At 42.7% G+C, this 17167-nt stretch overlaps 1 protein-coding gene across 1 annotated transcript in view; it reads right to left on the bottom strand.

Moving 5' to 3' along the window:
• The window catches only part of MRTFB (myocardin related transcription factor B), a 224856-nt gene that overhangs the window by 158548 nt on the left and 49141 nt on the right, over positions 1-17167 (bottom strand). The gene's annotated exons all lie outside the window — the stretch shown is intronic.

Here is a 17167-nt window from a genome sequence, read left to right as displayed (position 1 = left end):
GGGCTATGAGCTAGGATAAGTGTTTGGATCAGTGTAGCGGCAGTTTTGATGGAGATAAAAGGGCAGATTCTAGAGATGTGGGGAAGGGGGGACTGACAGGATTTTGTGACATTTTGAGAATGAGGAGTCGAGGATAATGCCAAGGCTATGGGCTTTTAAGATGGGGAGGATGGTGGCGGTGACTACGTGGTGGGAAAGTCTTGGGAGAATAAGGGTAAGAAGAAGAGGAGTTCGGTTTTGGACATGTTAGTTTGACAGACCACCACTCTCCCCATCTTGGAGACCTAATAAAACCTTATCTTCCCTAAGAGTTTCCCTGATTAACCCCTAGCTTCCCCACATCCCTTCTGTGTCGCCTATACTGTGTATAGGATGCGTATTCCTTAGGCACTTTAATAATAATTGATACTAACTCTGGTATTTGTTAAGCGCTTACTATGTGCCAAAAACTGTTCAAAGTGCTGGGGTAGATACACGATAATCAGATTGGATACAGTCCCTGTCCCTCGTGGGGCTCACAATCTTGATCCCCATTGTACAGATGAAGTAACTGAGGCACAGAGAAGTTAAGTGACTTGCCCAAGCTCACCTAGCAGACATGTGGCAGAGCCGGGATTAGAACCCACGACCTTTGACTCGCAGGCCCGTGCTCCTTCCACTAGGCCATGTTGCTTCTCATTCATGCCGCTTCCCAGCACTTATGGACATATTCTTGTAATCTACCATTTCCCCGATCTGTAACTTATTTTAATGTCTGTCTCCCCCTCTAGACTGTAAGCTCCTTGTGGGCAGGGATCGTGTCCACCGAATCCGTTTTACGGAACTTATCCAAGTGCTTAGTACAGTGCTCTGCATACAGTAAGAGCTCGATAACTACTACTGATCGATAGTGGTAGTATTAGTGTTTACTGAGTACTCACTGGGCGCAATGCACTATATTAAGTGCAATAAAGCACTAAACAATCAATCAATCATATTTATTGAGTGCTGGCTGTGCGCAGAGCACTGCACTAAACACTTGGAAGAGAAAGACATTACAATCACAAAAGAAAGGTTAAAACTGCCCTGCCCACAAGGAGTTTATACTCTATCAAGGGGAGACAGACAAAAATATTTGCGAGGAGACAAAATAAATAATTGAGTGTGTAATTAAAGAGCACGGGCTTTGGAGTCAGAGGTCATGGGTTCAAATCCCGGCTCCACCACTTAGCTGTGTGACTTTGGGCAAGTCACTTAACGTCTCTGTGCCTCAGTTACCTCATCTGTAAAATGGGGATTAAGATTGTGAGTCCCACATGGGACAACCTGATCACCTTGTAACCTCCCCAGCGCTTAGAACAGTGCTTTGCACATAGTAAGCGCTTAATAAATGCCATTATCATCATCATAAACCTACATATTCATTCATTCATTCAATCATATTTATTGAGCGCTTACTGTGTGCAGAGCACTGTACTAAGCGCTTGGGAAGTACAAGTTGGCAACATATAGAGACGGTCCCTACCCAACAGCGGGCTCACAGTCTAGAAGGGGGAGACAGAGAACAAAACCAAACATACCAACAAAATAAAATAAATAGAATAGATATGTACAAATAAAATAGAGTAATAAATACATACAAACATATATACATATGAGAAGCAGCATGGCATAGTGGACAGTGCATGGGTCTGGGAATCAGAAGGTCGTGGGGTCTAACCCTAGCTCCGCCACTTGTCTGCTGTGTGACCTTGGGCAAGTCACTTCACTTCTCTGTGCCCGTTTCCTCATCTGTAAAATTATTATTATTATGGTATTTGTTATGCACTTACTATGTGCTAAGCACTGGTAGATACAAGGTAATCGGGTTGTCCCGCCTGGGGCTCACAGTCTTAAACCGCCTTTTACAGATGAGGTAACTGAGGCCCAGAGAAGTGAAGCGGCTTGCCCAAGTCACCCAGCAGACAAGTGGAAGAGCCGGGATTAGAACCCACATCCTCTGACACCCAGGCCTGTGCTCTTTCCACTAAGCCACGCTGCTTCTCTAGGATTGAGACAGAGTCCCACTTAGAACAGAGCCTGTGTCCAACCCACCTTGCTTGTACTAAGCACCTCAGTGCTTAGTACAGTACCTGGTATTTATTTATTTTACTTGTACATATCTATTCTATTTATTTTATTTTGTTAGTATGTTTGGTTTTGTTCTCTGTCTCCCCCTTTCAGACTGTGAGCCCACTGTTGGGTAGGGACCGTCTCTATATGTTGCCAACTTGTACTTCCCAAGCACTTAGTACAGTGCTCTGCACACAGTAAGCGCTCAATAAATACGATTGATTGATTGGTACATAGTAAGTGCTTAACAAATACCACAATTATTACTATTATTACAAAAGTTCTGAGAATGGCTACAGATAAATTCATAAATGCTAGAGAGGGGCTGATGGGTTTATAGGACCTAGGGTGAGCTCAGAGAGTCAGGTTAGAATCCCTGGGGGATAAAGACGTTAATATAAATAAATAAATTACAGATAACTACTGTGAGCCCACTGTTGGGTAGGGACTGTCTCTATATGTTGCCAACTTGTACTTCCCAAGCGCTTAGTACAGTGCTCTCCACACAGTAAGCGCTCAATAAATATGATTGATTGATTGATGATTGTTCTGTCTCCCCTTCCAGACTGTAGGCTTGTTATGGGCAGGGAACGAGGCTGCTAATTCTGTTGTTCAGTACTCTCCCAAGCACTTAATACAGTGTTCTGCACCCAGTAAGCACTCAATAAATAACAGCGATTGACCGATAGATTGGGGGGCTGAGGGTGGGGCAAATAAAGGTTGCAAATCCAAGTGCAGTACACTGACAAGATGACTAGCCCAAAAAGAGTAAATCAGTTGTACTGGGGAAGCCTTAGTTAGAAATCACTAAGCAACTGAGAATTACCTATTATTATTATGATGATACCAAAGAAAATGGCAGGTTGGGAGATTAACCACCCCACCATCAGATCTTACAAATGTGTTAAAAACCTAAATGTGCTTACAGATAATAATAATAATAATAATGATGCCATTTGTTAAGCGCTTACTATAATAATAATAATAATAATAATAATAATAATAATGTTGGCATTTGTTAAGCGCTTACTATGTGCAAAGCACTGTTCTAAGCACTTGGGGGGATACAAAGTGATCAGGTTGTCCCACGTGGGGCTCACAGTCTTCATCCCCATTTTACAGATGAGGTCACTGAGGCTCAGAGAAGTGAAGTGACTTGCCCAAGGTCACACAGCAGACACGTGGCGGAGCCGGGATTCGAACCCATGACCTCTGACTCCAAAGCCCGTGCTCTTTCCACTGAGCCACGCTGCTTCTCATGTGCTTCTCATGTGCTACTATGTGCAAAGCACTGTTCTAAGCGCTGGGGGGGATCCAATGTGATCAGGTTGTCCCACGTGGGGCTCACAGTCTTAATCCCCGTTTTTACAGATGAGGTAACTGAGGCTCAGAGAAGTTAAGTGACTTGCCCAAGGTCACACAGCAGACTGCACTTCTCAGCGTGGCTTAGTGGAAAGAGCCGGGGCTTGAGAGTCAGGGGTCGTGAGTTCTAATCCCGGCTCCGCCACTTATCGGCTGTGTGACCTTGGGCAACTCACTTAACTTCTCTGTCCCTTAGCTGTAAAATGGGGATGAAAATTTGTGAGCCCCATGTAGGACAACCTGATTACCCTGTATCTACCCCAGCGCTTAGAACAGTGCTTGGCACGCATTAAGCACTTAACAAATGCCATCATTATTATTATTATTCTCATTTTGGGAAATACTTTTCTCTAGGATTCAAAGTGAAAGGCTGGAAAACTTGACCGGAAGAAGACAAAAACAAATATTTCAAATTCTCTCCAATCTCCGATTCCCCAAATCTTTTTAACGGTTACAGGAACACCGGAGTCTTAATGACTTAGTAGTCTTTGATATTTTTTGGCAAATGTCGACCGATTTGATGCATGCCTGACATCCTGTGAATAAGGGCTAAAATAGGAGCTGGCTACAAAAACGGGATATAATGACACATACTCTGTTCTCTGAAGTCTAAATAGACCGTGTTACTCATCTTTGACAGAAGCCAAAGTAGCGCTCTAGCCTCCTGCGGGGCTCCTGCCGTTTCGAGGAACACATTTCAACTAGAAGCTGTTATTCAAAGAATGGCATTAAAAAAAATACACACACACACACAAACACCTCTTTTCCTTCAACTAAATATGGGTCACAGTAATCTTTTCTAATTTAACTCTAAATTTGAAAGGGCTGGGTTTTTAAGACTATAAAATGACATTTCGGAAACGCCATTTTCAAAGAGGTCGGCAAAACAAGTGACACACAGGCAGATAAGTAACTAGCATCTCAAGGCTTTTTTTTGATATAATAGCCTTACGGGCCCTACTTTTAATAATAATAATAATAATAATGGCATTTATTAAGCACTTACTATGTGCAAAGCACTGTTCTAAGCGCTGGGGAGGTTACAAGGTGATCGCTTACTGTGTGCCGAGCACTGTACTATGCGCTTGGGAAGTACAAGTTGGCGACATGCAGAGAAGCAGCGTGGCTCAGTGGGAAGAGCCCGGGCTTTGGAGTCAGAGGTCAATCAATCAATCGTATTTATTGAGCACTTATTGTGTGCAGAGCACTGTACTAAGCGCTTGGGAAGTACAAGTCAGCATGAGTTCATGAGGTCATGAGTTCAAATCCCGGCTCCGCCAGTTGTCAGCTGTGTGACTTTGGGCAAGTCACTTAACTTCTCTGTGCCTCAGTTAACTCATCTGTAAAATGGGAATGAAGACTGTGAGCCCCCCCGTGGGACAACCTGATCACCTTGTAACCTCCCCAGCGCTTAGAACAGTGCTTTGCACATAGTAAGCGCTTAATAAATGCCATTATTATTATCAGGTTGTCCCACGTGGGGCTCACAGTCAATCCCCATTTTACAGGTGAGGGAACTGAGGCCCAGAGAAGTGAAGTGACTTGCCCAAAGTCACACAGCTGACAAGTGGCGGAGCCGGGATTTGAACCCATGACCTCTGACTCCAAAGCCCGGGCTCTTTCCACTGAGCCACGCTGCTTTCTGCAAAAAAAAAAGTTAAGATTTGGCCAGTGGAAAGTCGAAGGAATTAATATTTATATATTTATAACAACTGGCAGAAGTGGGCACAGAGTAGCCAGACAGCCTTTTTGCTCAGGTCTTTTCTATCAGGCAGGTGCTTAGCTTCTACATATATACTTCCCAAGCGCTTAGTACAGTGCTCTGCACACAGTAAGTGCTCAATAAATACGATTGATTGATTTTAAGATTCATATTCAATTAAATGTACTTCAATAAAGTGAATGAGACACTAGAAATTAAAGTGCCTAGAGCATTTACCACCTGTTTGAATAAAATATTAGGTCAGGAACAACTCACAGCCAAATGCTATAAAGTAGTCTGACTTATTAGCGTTTTAAAATAGAACATTCACCGAACACATAATGGAGACATCAGCGTGTCAATTCAGAACCCTCTGGAAATTTTACAGGTTCCGACCACATATATCTATACGGCTCATACGCAGCATTTCTAACTTATAACAACTTTGGCAACCAATTCAAACTTTTTTTACGTAGACTAGTTTAAGGATCAAGAACTCATATTTTTCTTAAAACTGGCTGAGTACTTTTTGATATATGTTCCTATTTAGTAACAGGCTAGAGAAGCAGTGTGGTCTGGTGGACCACCCCTCGTCCCCCTCTCCATCCCCCCCTTCTTACCTCCTTCCCTTTCCCACTGCACCTGTATATATGTATATATGTTGGTACATATTTATTACTCTATTTATTTTACTTGTACATATCTATTCTACTTATTTTATTTTGTTAGTATGTTTGCTTTTGTTCTCTGTCTTCCCCTTGTAGACTGTGAGCCCACTGTTGGGTAGGGACTGTCTCTATATGTTGCCAATTTGTACTTCCCAAGCGCTTAGTACAGTGCTCTGCACATAGTAAGTGCTCAATAAATACGATTGATGATGATGATGGTGGAAAGAGCACAGGCCAGGCTCTGCCACCTGTCTGCTGTGTGACCCTGGGCAAGTTGCTTAACTTCCCTGTGCCTCAGTTCCCTCATCTGCAAAATGGGGCTTCAATACCTGTTCTCTCTCCTGCTTAGATTGTGAGCCTCACGCGGGACCTGATTTTCTTGTATCTACTGCAGTGTATCAGCACTGTACTAAGCGCCGGGGTAGATATAAGCTGACTGGATTGGGCACAGTCCCAACCCACATGGGGCTCACAGTCTTAGTCCCCATTTTACTGATGGGGGAACTGAGACCCAGAGAAGTGAGGTGCCTTGTCACCAGCAGACAAGTGGCGGAGGTGGGATTAGAACCCAGGTCCTTCTGACGCCCAGGCCCTTGCTCTAACCACTAGACCACGTTGCTATACAGTCCTTGAAGGCAGAAATTGTGCCTGCCAACTCCATCGTTGGTACTGTGTCCTACTGTACCCTCCCAAATGCTAAATACAGTTCTTTGCACATCGTAAGAGCTCAATTCATTCATTCATTTATTCATTCAATCGTATTTATTGAGCGCTTACTGTGTACAGAGCACTGTACTAAGCGCTTGGGAAGTACAAGTTGGCAACATATAGAGATGGTCCGTACCCAACAACGGGCTCACTCTAGAAGGGGGAGACAGACAACAAAACAAAACACTTAGACAAGTGCCATATCTTCAGAACAAGTACAATTAAAGCTAAATGCACATCATTAACAAAATAAATAGAATAACAACGACTGATCGATAGCAGCATTTACTGAGCTCCCACTTGGCAACACCCACTGTAGCAGGCATTTGGGAAATACTGAATAATGAAGACACACATTCCCTGTCTACAAATAGCTTACATTCTAATTGCGTGGGGGGGGGGGGGGAGGGAGACAAACCTAAAAATATTTACAATACTGTCAAAATAAATAAATTAGCAGACACACACGAAAGCTAAGTAGGGCGTGTATAAATTCATCAGTTATGATGAATCATATGAAACCTTGCAAATCAATGTTAAACCCAGATAACCTAAGGTGAATCAAAAGCACACGTATAACTAGAAAGAGAGCTGTTGAAAAAAAGAAGGCACCCTATTGCCTGAAGTGATCATCTAGTCATACTAAAGGTCTTCCATCTTCTCATCCCATGCAATCTACTGGAATTCATCAGGGGGTTTGCATGTTAAGGTTTATTCATTCAGTCATATTTATTGAGTGCTTACTGTGTGCAGAGCACTGTACTAAGCGCTCGACCCCGGCAACTTTCAAGCAGCGGACCCTCACTTGTTCTCGGAGATAGTTGACTAGAACAGTAACCAAGGTTACCCTTGTGAGATGCCCTCATCCCCTCATCTACCTTCTCTCTCATTTAGCCTTTCCTGAGAAGCAGTGTGGCCTGGAGGAAAGTCCACGGGCACGGAAGTCGGAGGACCTGAGTTCTAATCCCGGCTCTGCCACCTGTCTGCTGTGTGACCTTGGGCGAGTCACTTCACTGTGCTTCAGTTCCTTCATCTGCAAAATAGGGGTTCGATACCTGATCTCCGTCCTACTTAGACTGGGAGGCCCATGTGAGACCTGAAAATCTTGTATTTAACCCAGTGCATAAAACAGTGCTTGGCACATAGTACGCACTTATGACTAGCACAATCTTGGACTAAGATTTGATCCGGGTGAGTGGCCAGAAAATCAAACTCTATTCTCTTTCTCGACCTTCCACCATATGATGAGTAAAGGGCCACATAACCCTAATGTAATTGTGACTCCCTTTCTCAAACGCACCCTAAAAGGGCTGGAAATCCACGGCCCAGCCTAGGCACCTGGAATGTGGTGTCCGTGGCTAGCATGGTCCGAGCCTGAACAGATTCGCTTCGAGGATAGAGCATGGAATTAGGAATTAGATACGGTCCCTGTCTATCTGGGGGGGCTGGTGATAGGCATTCTTTGAAGGGACTATAACTCTGGCAAATCTGCTTTGTCGCTTCATCAACTCACTGACAACTTTGTTCACAGTGAACCACTCCATCTCTAAATGCTATGCTCACCTGCACGCAGCTTCCCTAGGTGGGCACATGAGGAGAATGAAGGAGAGTGGGCCACCTAAAATAAAAACCTGCTGAAAGGAGAGCTGAAAGTGAGAAAACAAAGCAAAGAGAACAGAGGAAACACTTTAAAGACACAGGGAAAGAAAACCTCACACAATGCAGCATCGCAGCGGAACACGGTGAGTCGGTTGCCAAGTGAGTCAGACCTACAGGCTATATTGTTATCAACAACGAAGTAGCTCTTTTTGAGTAAAGGCTTCCTGAGCTATGACAGACGGGGGGCAAAAGAGAAATCAGCCAAAGGCTACAAACATCAAACTTGACAACACAATCAGGGAAGACTTTTTATGCACACAATGTGTCCAAAATTGTCAGTCTCACATTTGCCTTTTCTGTTACACGCTCACTCTTCACACACATATGCTATCTCAGGTGAATCTCGTATAGCCTAGTGGATAGAGCATAGGCCTGGGAATCAGGAGGACCTGGGTTCTAATCCCGACTCTAACACTTGTCTGCTGAGTGACCTTGAGCAAGTCACTTCACTTCTCTGGCCCTCAGTTACCACGTCTATAAAATAGGGGTTAAGACTGTGAGACAGGGATTGTGTCCAAACTGATTAGCTTGCATCTACCCCAGAGTGTAGAACAGTGCTTGAAACTATTAGTAAGTGCTTGACAAGTACCATTAAAAAAAAAAAAATCCATCAATGCCTTTTAGTGAATGCATACTGTGCACAGAGCATTTGCACTAAGCAATTGGGAGAATACAATATAAGGGTTGGTAAACACAAGCTCTGCCTTCAAAGGGTTTACAGTCTACAAGGGAGACAGACATTACAATAAATAGCGCTGTGAGGCTGGGGAGAGGTATCAAAAGGTTTAGAGGGGTACGGATTCAAGGGCGTAGGTGATTCAGAAGGGTGTGAATAGGAAATGAGAGGATAGTCAGGGGAGGCTGCTTGGAAGAGAGATGATTTTGGTAAGGCTTTGAGAAAGGGATAGTGGTGATCCGTTGGATTAGAAGGGGGCGGGAGTTCCAGGCAGAAGGGACAATGTGAGCATTTTTCATTCATTCATTCAATCATATTTATTGAGTGCCTACTGTGTGCAGAGCACTGTACTAAGCGCTTGGGAAGTACAAGTCGGCAACATACAGAGACGGTCCCTACCCAATAATGGGCTCACAGTCTAGAGGGGGGAGACAGACAACAAAACAAAACACATAGACAGGATGTATGGGGACCTCAGGTGCCAACTGAATAATTATAGTACTTGTTATGGACTGAATACGGGGGTTGAAAAGCCCTCAACTGAGACCAACTGAGCAGTTGAAATTCCCAGAGCAGTGGTTGAGATGCTCCCTATGTGCCAAGCACTGTTCTAAGTGCTGGGGTAGATACAGGCTAATCAGGTTGGACACAGTCCCTGTCCCACATGGGACTCACACTCTTAATCCCCACTTTAGAGATGAGGTAACTGAGGCCCAGAGAAGTTAAGTGACTTGCCCAAGGTCACACAGCAGCTACATGGCAGAGCTGGGATGAGAACGCCCAGGCCTCCGTGCTCTATCCGCTACACCACGCTTGTGAACATCTCAACCGCTGCTCTGGAAATTTCAATCACTCAATTGATCTCAATTGAAGACTTTTCAACCCCCGTATTCAATATATGCTAGGCACCAGATTAATCTGCCTTCTAGCCTTCCTTTCCAGGCACCAATGTCTCCTCTGCAGTGATTAATGTCCTTCTTAAGACAGTGCTCACGGCCCTTTTTCTATCCACAGTTCCTACGACTGCCTCCTGTTAGCTCACATTTACAGTAGTTATTTTGGTATATGGAGGTGTGAGTCTTTCTCACATGACTAGCCTAATAGAGTTGAGTAAAAGGAAGGGTAGGTTTAAAACTGATCGATTGGCTGCGATCTACTATTTCATTAATGGGCACCATGCCTTGCTGTTTAATTTTAAGACTAGAGGCGTAAGTGTTCAATAAATAGCCCTGATTGAAGAGGTCGAGGTACAGTGGCATTAGAAGAGCAAAGTGGGCCGGCTGAGTTGTAGTAGGAAAGCAGTGAGGTAAGGTAGGAACGGGAAAGGTGATTGAGTGTTTTAAAGCAAATAATAGGGAATTTCTGCTTGATGGGGAAGTGGATGGGCAAACAATGGAGGTTTTGGAGGTGTGGGGAAACACTGAACGATACTGTAGAAAAATAATCCGGGCAGCAGAGTGAAGTATGGACTGGAATGGGGAGAGACAAGAGGCAGGGAGATCAGCGAGAAGGTTGATGCGGTAATCAAAGAGGGATAGGATAAATGCTCGGATTAATGTGGTAACAGTTTGGATGGAGAAGAAAGGGAGAATTTTAGCAATGTTGTGCAGGCTGAACCAGCAGGTTTTGGCGACAGTGTGAATATGTGCGTTGAATGAGAGGGATGAGTCAAGGTTAACTCCAAGGTTATGGGCTTGTGAGTCAGGGAGGACGGTGGTGCTGTCTACAGTGAGGGGAAAGTCGGGGGGAGGGGAGGGTTTGGATGAGAAGGAAAGGAGTTCTGTTTCAGGTGTCAGCGGGGTATCTAAGCAGAGATGTCCTTAAAGGCAGGAGGAAATGCTAGGAAATTTCCAGCTACAACCCAGCCCGCACGCTTCACTCCTCTAATGCCAATGTACTCGCTCTACCTCCATCATCATCATCATCATCATCATCAATCGTATTTATTGAGCGCTTACTGTGTGCAGAGCACCGTACCTCCATCTCATCTATCCCACCCGACAACCTCTAGCCCACATCTTGCCTCCGGCTTGGAACGCCGTCCCTCTTTATAAACTACAGATGATCACTCTCCCCCACTTCAAAGCCTTATTAAAAGCACATCTCCTGCAAGAGGCCTTCCCCAAATAAACCCTCATTTCTTCTTCCACTCCCTTCTGTGTTGCTCTTGCCCTTGGATTTGCACCTTTTATTTCTCTCCCTCAGCCCCACAGCACTTACACTACGAATGACTGATTAATTGCCAACTTCTACTTCCCAAGCGCTTAGTACAGTGCTCTGCACACAGGAAGCGCTCAATAAATACGATTGAATGAATGAATGAATTGATACGAGGTTCCCAATACTTCTGTAACTGCTTTGCTGAAATGAGCATGTCCACTAGTTTGCAAGCTAAAGTAATACTGTCATTGTGAATATGGGGTTGTTACAAATACAAAGGCAAAAAAATTCTACAACGTACGAGGTATTTATTCGCATATGGGTACGAGAAGCCCTTGATTGAGAAATTTGTTCAACTTCATTCGCTGAGATTCTGTAGTGAATAAAATTTATGTGATTCTTTCAAATTCTATTCTTTTTGGTCACAAATATTCTCTACGCTTTGCTTCCTCATTTAGTTCAGGAAAGTGATTTTCTAGCCCTCTCTACAAATACTTCAAAAGGTTAAATCATTTCATGAATACATCTGTTTGCTTAGCAACTCAAATATATTCTTTTGGGTGACTAAGCTTTGCAGGTGCAGTTCTGTTTACTTTAATTCATTAAACAAAGCCCTTGAACTCAAAGTGAGGAAGAACATTAGGCTTCAAGGTTAGAAAGGAAGGAAATACAGAGCTGTGGCCTCAAAAACATACACCTTTCCAGTTTCCTACATGAAGACGATATTCTATTTTATTGGAGTCACTGCAATGAAGAAATTAAATTTAAGACTCAAAAAGATTAAGTGACTCCTTTTCAAAGTACTTTCCCTATCAACACTTGAAATGTTAAATCTAGATTCTACGGACAACTACCTATAGTAGATGAGCACGACTTGTTCATATGTAATTAGATGACAATCCCAAATCATCACCGATGAGATGCCATTTTTCATACTGCCAAAGAAGGTGAAATGACCACAGTTCTCCCCATTTGTACATCCTGCCCAAAAAGCTTGGAAAGCAACATGGCCTAATGGATACAGCCCAGTGCTTAGTACAGTGCCTGGCACACAGTAAACTCTTAACAAGGACCATTAAAAAATGAAACAAAAAATCCACCCTCTCCAGAAGATACTGCCTGATTTAACCCCACTTTCCAAGGCCACAGCCATCCAACATCCACCCTTAGCGCTTATATTCTTGTTATATTAATTTACACTTATTTACCTAGTCTTCCAAACTCATGCTATCAGTAGTTGAGGATTTTTTTTAATCCTCCAACTACTTGTGAATGCCTTGTACCTTGTCAATCTCTCTGTTAGACTGCAAACTCTTAAGCCTTCTATGGCCAAGGCTCTTGCTCAACTAGAGAATCCCAGGCACTAAACAAAGTGTTCGGCACACAGCAGGTATTCAGTACTTATTACTGAATGATTCCCTGGAAGAGGAATTAATTTCAGAAGTGAACGTTTGAACCTGATGTCCACCTGTCCTTTCAGGGTACATCAAGCCCCAATTTGAAGAAATTGAGTATTTTGTTGGTTTTTTGGGAAAACACTAAGAAGGATAGAGGAAGCTTGGACAAATAGGGGCTTTTTTGCACAGTAATGCTGAAGGATGGGTTTTCTAAACAAGCACTCAGGACATTTTTAATAATAGAATGAAGTTGAATCCTTTTCTAGGCTATAAGCTCCCCTCTAGACTGTAAGCTCTTGTTGGGCAGGGAATGTGTCTACCAAATCTATTATGTTGTACTCTCCCCCAGTGTTTAGTACAGTTCTCTGCACACAGTAAACATGCAATAAATACCAACGATTGAATGCACCCGGAGTTCTTGCTCAAAACTCTGCCCCACCCCGAAAGTTGCCATAAAATGATTTGGTCTCCAGATTTCGACCACACTCCATACCATACAAACAGCAGCACTTTTGGTTCTGGTGAGCTTTCCCAACTACTGGTAAACAAAACTTTATCGGAAACTTTAAGTTTGCAATGAAATCCATGCATTTCTTGACCAACTTTTCCTTCATGAATTATTCTCTCCACCTTCAAAGTGTTATCGAAGGCACATTTCCTCCGAGAGGTCTTCCCCAAACCCTCATTTCCTCTTCGCCCACTCCCTTCAGCATCACCCTGATTTGCTCCCTTTATTCATTCATCCCTCAGCATTTATGTACAGATCTGTAACTTTCATTTCTATTCATGTCGGTCTACCCCTCCAGACTGTGAGCTTACTGTGGACTGGAAATGTGCCTACTGACTCTGTTATACTGTACTCTCTGAAGTGTTTAGCACAGTACTCAGCACATAGTAAGCGCTCAATAAATACAATTGATTGATTGAACATCTTAAATTTTACCTTATGCAATTCTGAAAATCAAAATTCAGCCACATATTTTACCCAAAGGATTTTGAATTCCTTCTTATAATAAAGATATTATAGCATATACAAATAGGGCACATTTGTTAGGGCTCACAATGTTTTCCTCTCTCCCCTAAAATTTGCCTACCAGTCAACGAATCATATTTATTGAGTGCTTACTATGAGCGGAGCATTGTATTAAGCACTTGGGAGAGTGCAATATAACAGGTTTGATAAACATGTTCCCTGCTCAAAAGGTGCTTACAGTCTAGAGGGGGGTGAGAGACATTAAAATAAATTAAGGGTATGTACATAAGTGCTGTGGGGCTGAGGGAGGGGTGAATAAAGGGTATTAACACAAGTGTAAGGGCAATGCAGAAGGGAGAGGGAGTAGGGGAAATGAATGTGTAGTCGGGGAAGGCCTGTTGGAGGAGATATGATTTTATTATACTATATTATGATTATGATAAATGATAAATAATTATCATTTATTATGATTTTATTATACTACAAGCTTATTATAGGCAGAGAACAGTTCTGCTAATTCTGTTATATTGTACCCTCCCAAGTGCTTAGTACAGTGCACGTAGTAAGCCCTCAATAAATACCACTGATTGATCGATTATTAATGTTCTGGAGGAAGGGAGAGTGGTGGGATTTCAGATATGAAGAGGGAAGGCGTTCCAGATCAGAGGCAAGACATGGGTGAGAGGTTGGCAGTGAGACAGACGAGGTAGAGGCACAGTGAGTACAATGGCATTAGAGAAACGAAGTGTGCAGGCTGGGTTGTAGCATGAAATCAGTGAGGTAAGATACAAGGGGCAAGGTGACTGCGAGCTTTAAAGGAATTGTCTTTGATGCTATACTTGGCTGCATAGCCTTTTTACCAATTTCTAAACAAATCACGGACCGGACCGCTCGCCAATCCGAAGGATAAGAGCTGACTCTCTGAACTTCATTAAATCCCAGAGTCATTACCATTTCTCTACCAGTGTGGACATTTCCCCATTTCCACACACTGGCAACTCTTTACATACAAGCATGCCTCTAAAGACAGGTTATGCCTATACCCAGTGTGAAAAATACAACAAAGTATTTTTCCCCCACCCTACCTCCTTCCCCTCCCCACAGCACCTGTATGTATGTTTGTACAAATTTATTACTCTACTTATTTTACTTGTACATATTTACTATTCTATTTATTTTGTTAATGATGTGCATCTAGCTTTATTTCGATTTATTCTGATGACTTGACACCTGTCCACATGTTGTGTTGTGTTATCTGTCTCCCCCTTCTAGACTGTGAGCCCATTGTTGGGTAGGGACCATCTCTATATGTTGCCAACTTGTACTTCCCAAGCGCTTAGTACAGTGCTCTGCACACAGTCAGCGCTCAATAAATACGATTGAATGAATGAATGAGTGATGTACATCAATCACACCTGGACAAATGGCTAACAGGGGAACGAACGATTACATAATTTCCTAATAATGCTTTATGAAGACACGTGGGATAGGGAAGTGCTGATGATTCCATTAAATAAGATAATAAACTGAACTTGGGACAATGGTCACACGGAAACCCTAAAAATTCAGTGTGAATCAATACTAATGCTACACCTAATTTCAAATTAAACTAGACTGATTCAACCAACAGAAATCTCTCGGTTTTATGCCTACTTTAACACCATTATTTTTAGTTTCTAATAGATGCGATAACATGAATTAGTTTCCATAGCAACTAGTTTTAAGTACCGCTTATTATAATGCTCACAACTATAGGCTTTAAGTTAAGGTTCAGCCCACTGAAATCCCACAAATGGAGTACTGGTAATTACTGAACTGACATTTCAGTCATTTGCTTTTCTCTTTAATATGCAGAGCTAAGAATGACAGCAATCTACCATTTTTAAATTTTTCTGTCTTTCTCTTGCCTTAAAAACACTAAGCACCTATTTCACGTCAAGCACTGTACTAAGCACTGGGGTAGATAACAGGTCAGGGTCAGACACAGTCCCTGTTCCACATGGGGCTCACAGTCTTAAGTAGGAGGGAGAACTAGTATTGGATCCCCGTTTTACAGATGAGGAAACTGAGGCACAACTTTAAGTGACTTACCCAAGGTCACACAGCAGACAAGTGGCAGTTCCAGTATTAGAACCAGGCTCATCTTACTCTTAGGCCTGGGCTTTTTCCATTAGGCCACATTTAAGACTTTTAGACTGTGAGCCCACAGTTGGGTAGGGACTGTCTCTATATGTTGCCAATTTGTACTTCCCAAGAGCTTAGTACAGTGCTCTGCACATAGTAAGCGCTCAATAAACACGATTGATGATGATTGAAACTCTTGGAGGGTAAGTACTGCATCTTTTCCGCACAATTTTACTTAGCACTCAAAAAATGCTCTGCGTAAGAGTTCTCATGTGTTTAGACTTAATTATGAACATATTTAACCTGTATTTTGTGAACCTTCAAACTCCTCTCCTTATTACTGTTTGTACTTTTGCAAAACAAGTAGGGAATTCATATCTGAAAGTTGACACCCAAATCTTCTCTTTCGATCAAAGGCAACCACTTGACTGGAAAGTTTTTACGTAAGGTCCTGCCCAAACATAGGTGGGTTGATTAGATGGTATCTCGAGATCCTTTAAATTCTATCATTCTAAATCAAGGTTTGGTGTAATAACTAAATTACTTTCTGCTTCAACCAGGGTGGCTACTTCCTGCAATCTCACTGCAGCCAATCCGGCTACAAAGCATTAATTGCAATCTTAGGGTTAACCATAATTCCGTATTAAAAATGAAGTTGGGGGAGAGGGCATTCCAAAACAACTGTAATTGTACTAGGCTTCGCTGACACCTGGTGAAACTCAAGATGGTTGCAAAAGATGAGAAAAATTTACCTCAGGCCTGCTTCAAGCAGTCTGCATCGACTAACCCTTTCTCTAACACTTATCGTTAAGATCATTAGCACTACATGGAGAGCCAATTTGGCAACTGTTTCGATTCACTTTCCAGCAAACAGAATTTTTTACATGCACTCACATCTGCCACAGTGCACAATTTTGCTGGCATCTGATGGCAGAATCAGGCACAGTTCTTCCACAAGGTACTCGTCTGAATGCAGCACGACACGTTGTCAGAACAAAACGGTTGTGTATATCAGTGCAGCATTGGATATAGAATGAGAACTACAAGGCAAATTTTCCTTAAGACAGGAAAGAACTCAACCCCTGTGCTTTAGGTGAGTTTAGTGTACTTGTAATTCGCTACCTTTTTAGCATGGTAAGCTCACTGTGGGCTCTCCCAAGCATTTAGTACATTGCTCTGCACCCAGTAAGCACTCAATAAATACCACTGATGATGGTGATGATGAGCTACTTATAAATAGTGCCAAAGGAGCACGGTATTCTATTGGAAATAAGTTTCAGTAAGCATTTCTAGCAGAATCACGATGAGTTACACTCAGTTCGCAGCTGCGCGACGGTAACTACGTTTCCCTATTTTTCCACTGCGGGTTATCCGAAGAATCATGTCCGAAAACATTTCGTTCTGACACGAAAACCTGCATTCTCTTTATAGTTTTCCAGAACATAATTACTTTGTCTCTTTCGCAGCTTGTTGCTCTTTTGCAGACCAATGAAACATCACTGACACTCTTGACAGCTCTAAACGCACATCAGCTTAGAACATAAAAAGCAGAAAGACAGCTATCCCCTCAGCCCATAAGTAAAATAGCCACCTTATACTGGGAATAACTTAGCATGGCAGTCAGATCAATCAATCAATCAATTGTAT

Source organism: Tachyglossus aculeatus, chromosome 21 (assembly GCF_015852505.1).
Source record: "Tachyglossus aculeatus isolate mTacAcu1 chromosome 21, mTacAcu1.pri, whole genome shotgun sequence".
Lineage (NCBI taxonomy): Eukaryota > Metazoa > Chordata > Mammalia > Monotremata > Tachyglossidae > Tachyglossus > Tachyglossus aculeatus.
This window is presented reverse-complemented; position numbering and strand designations above follow the sequence as displayed.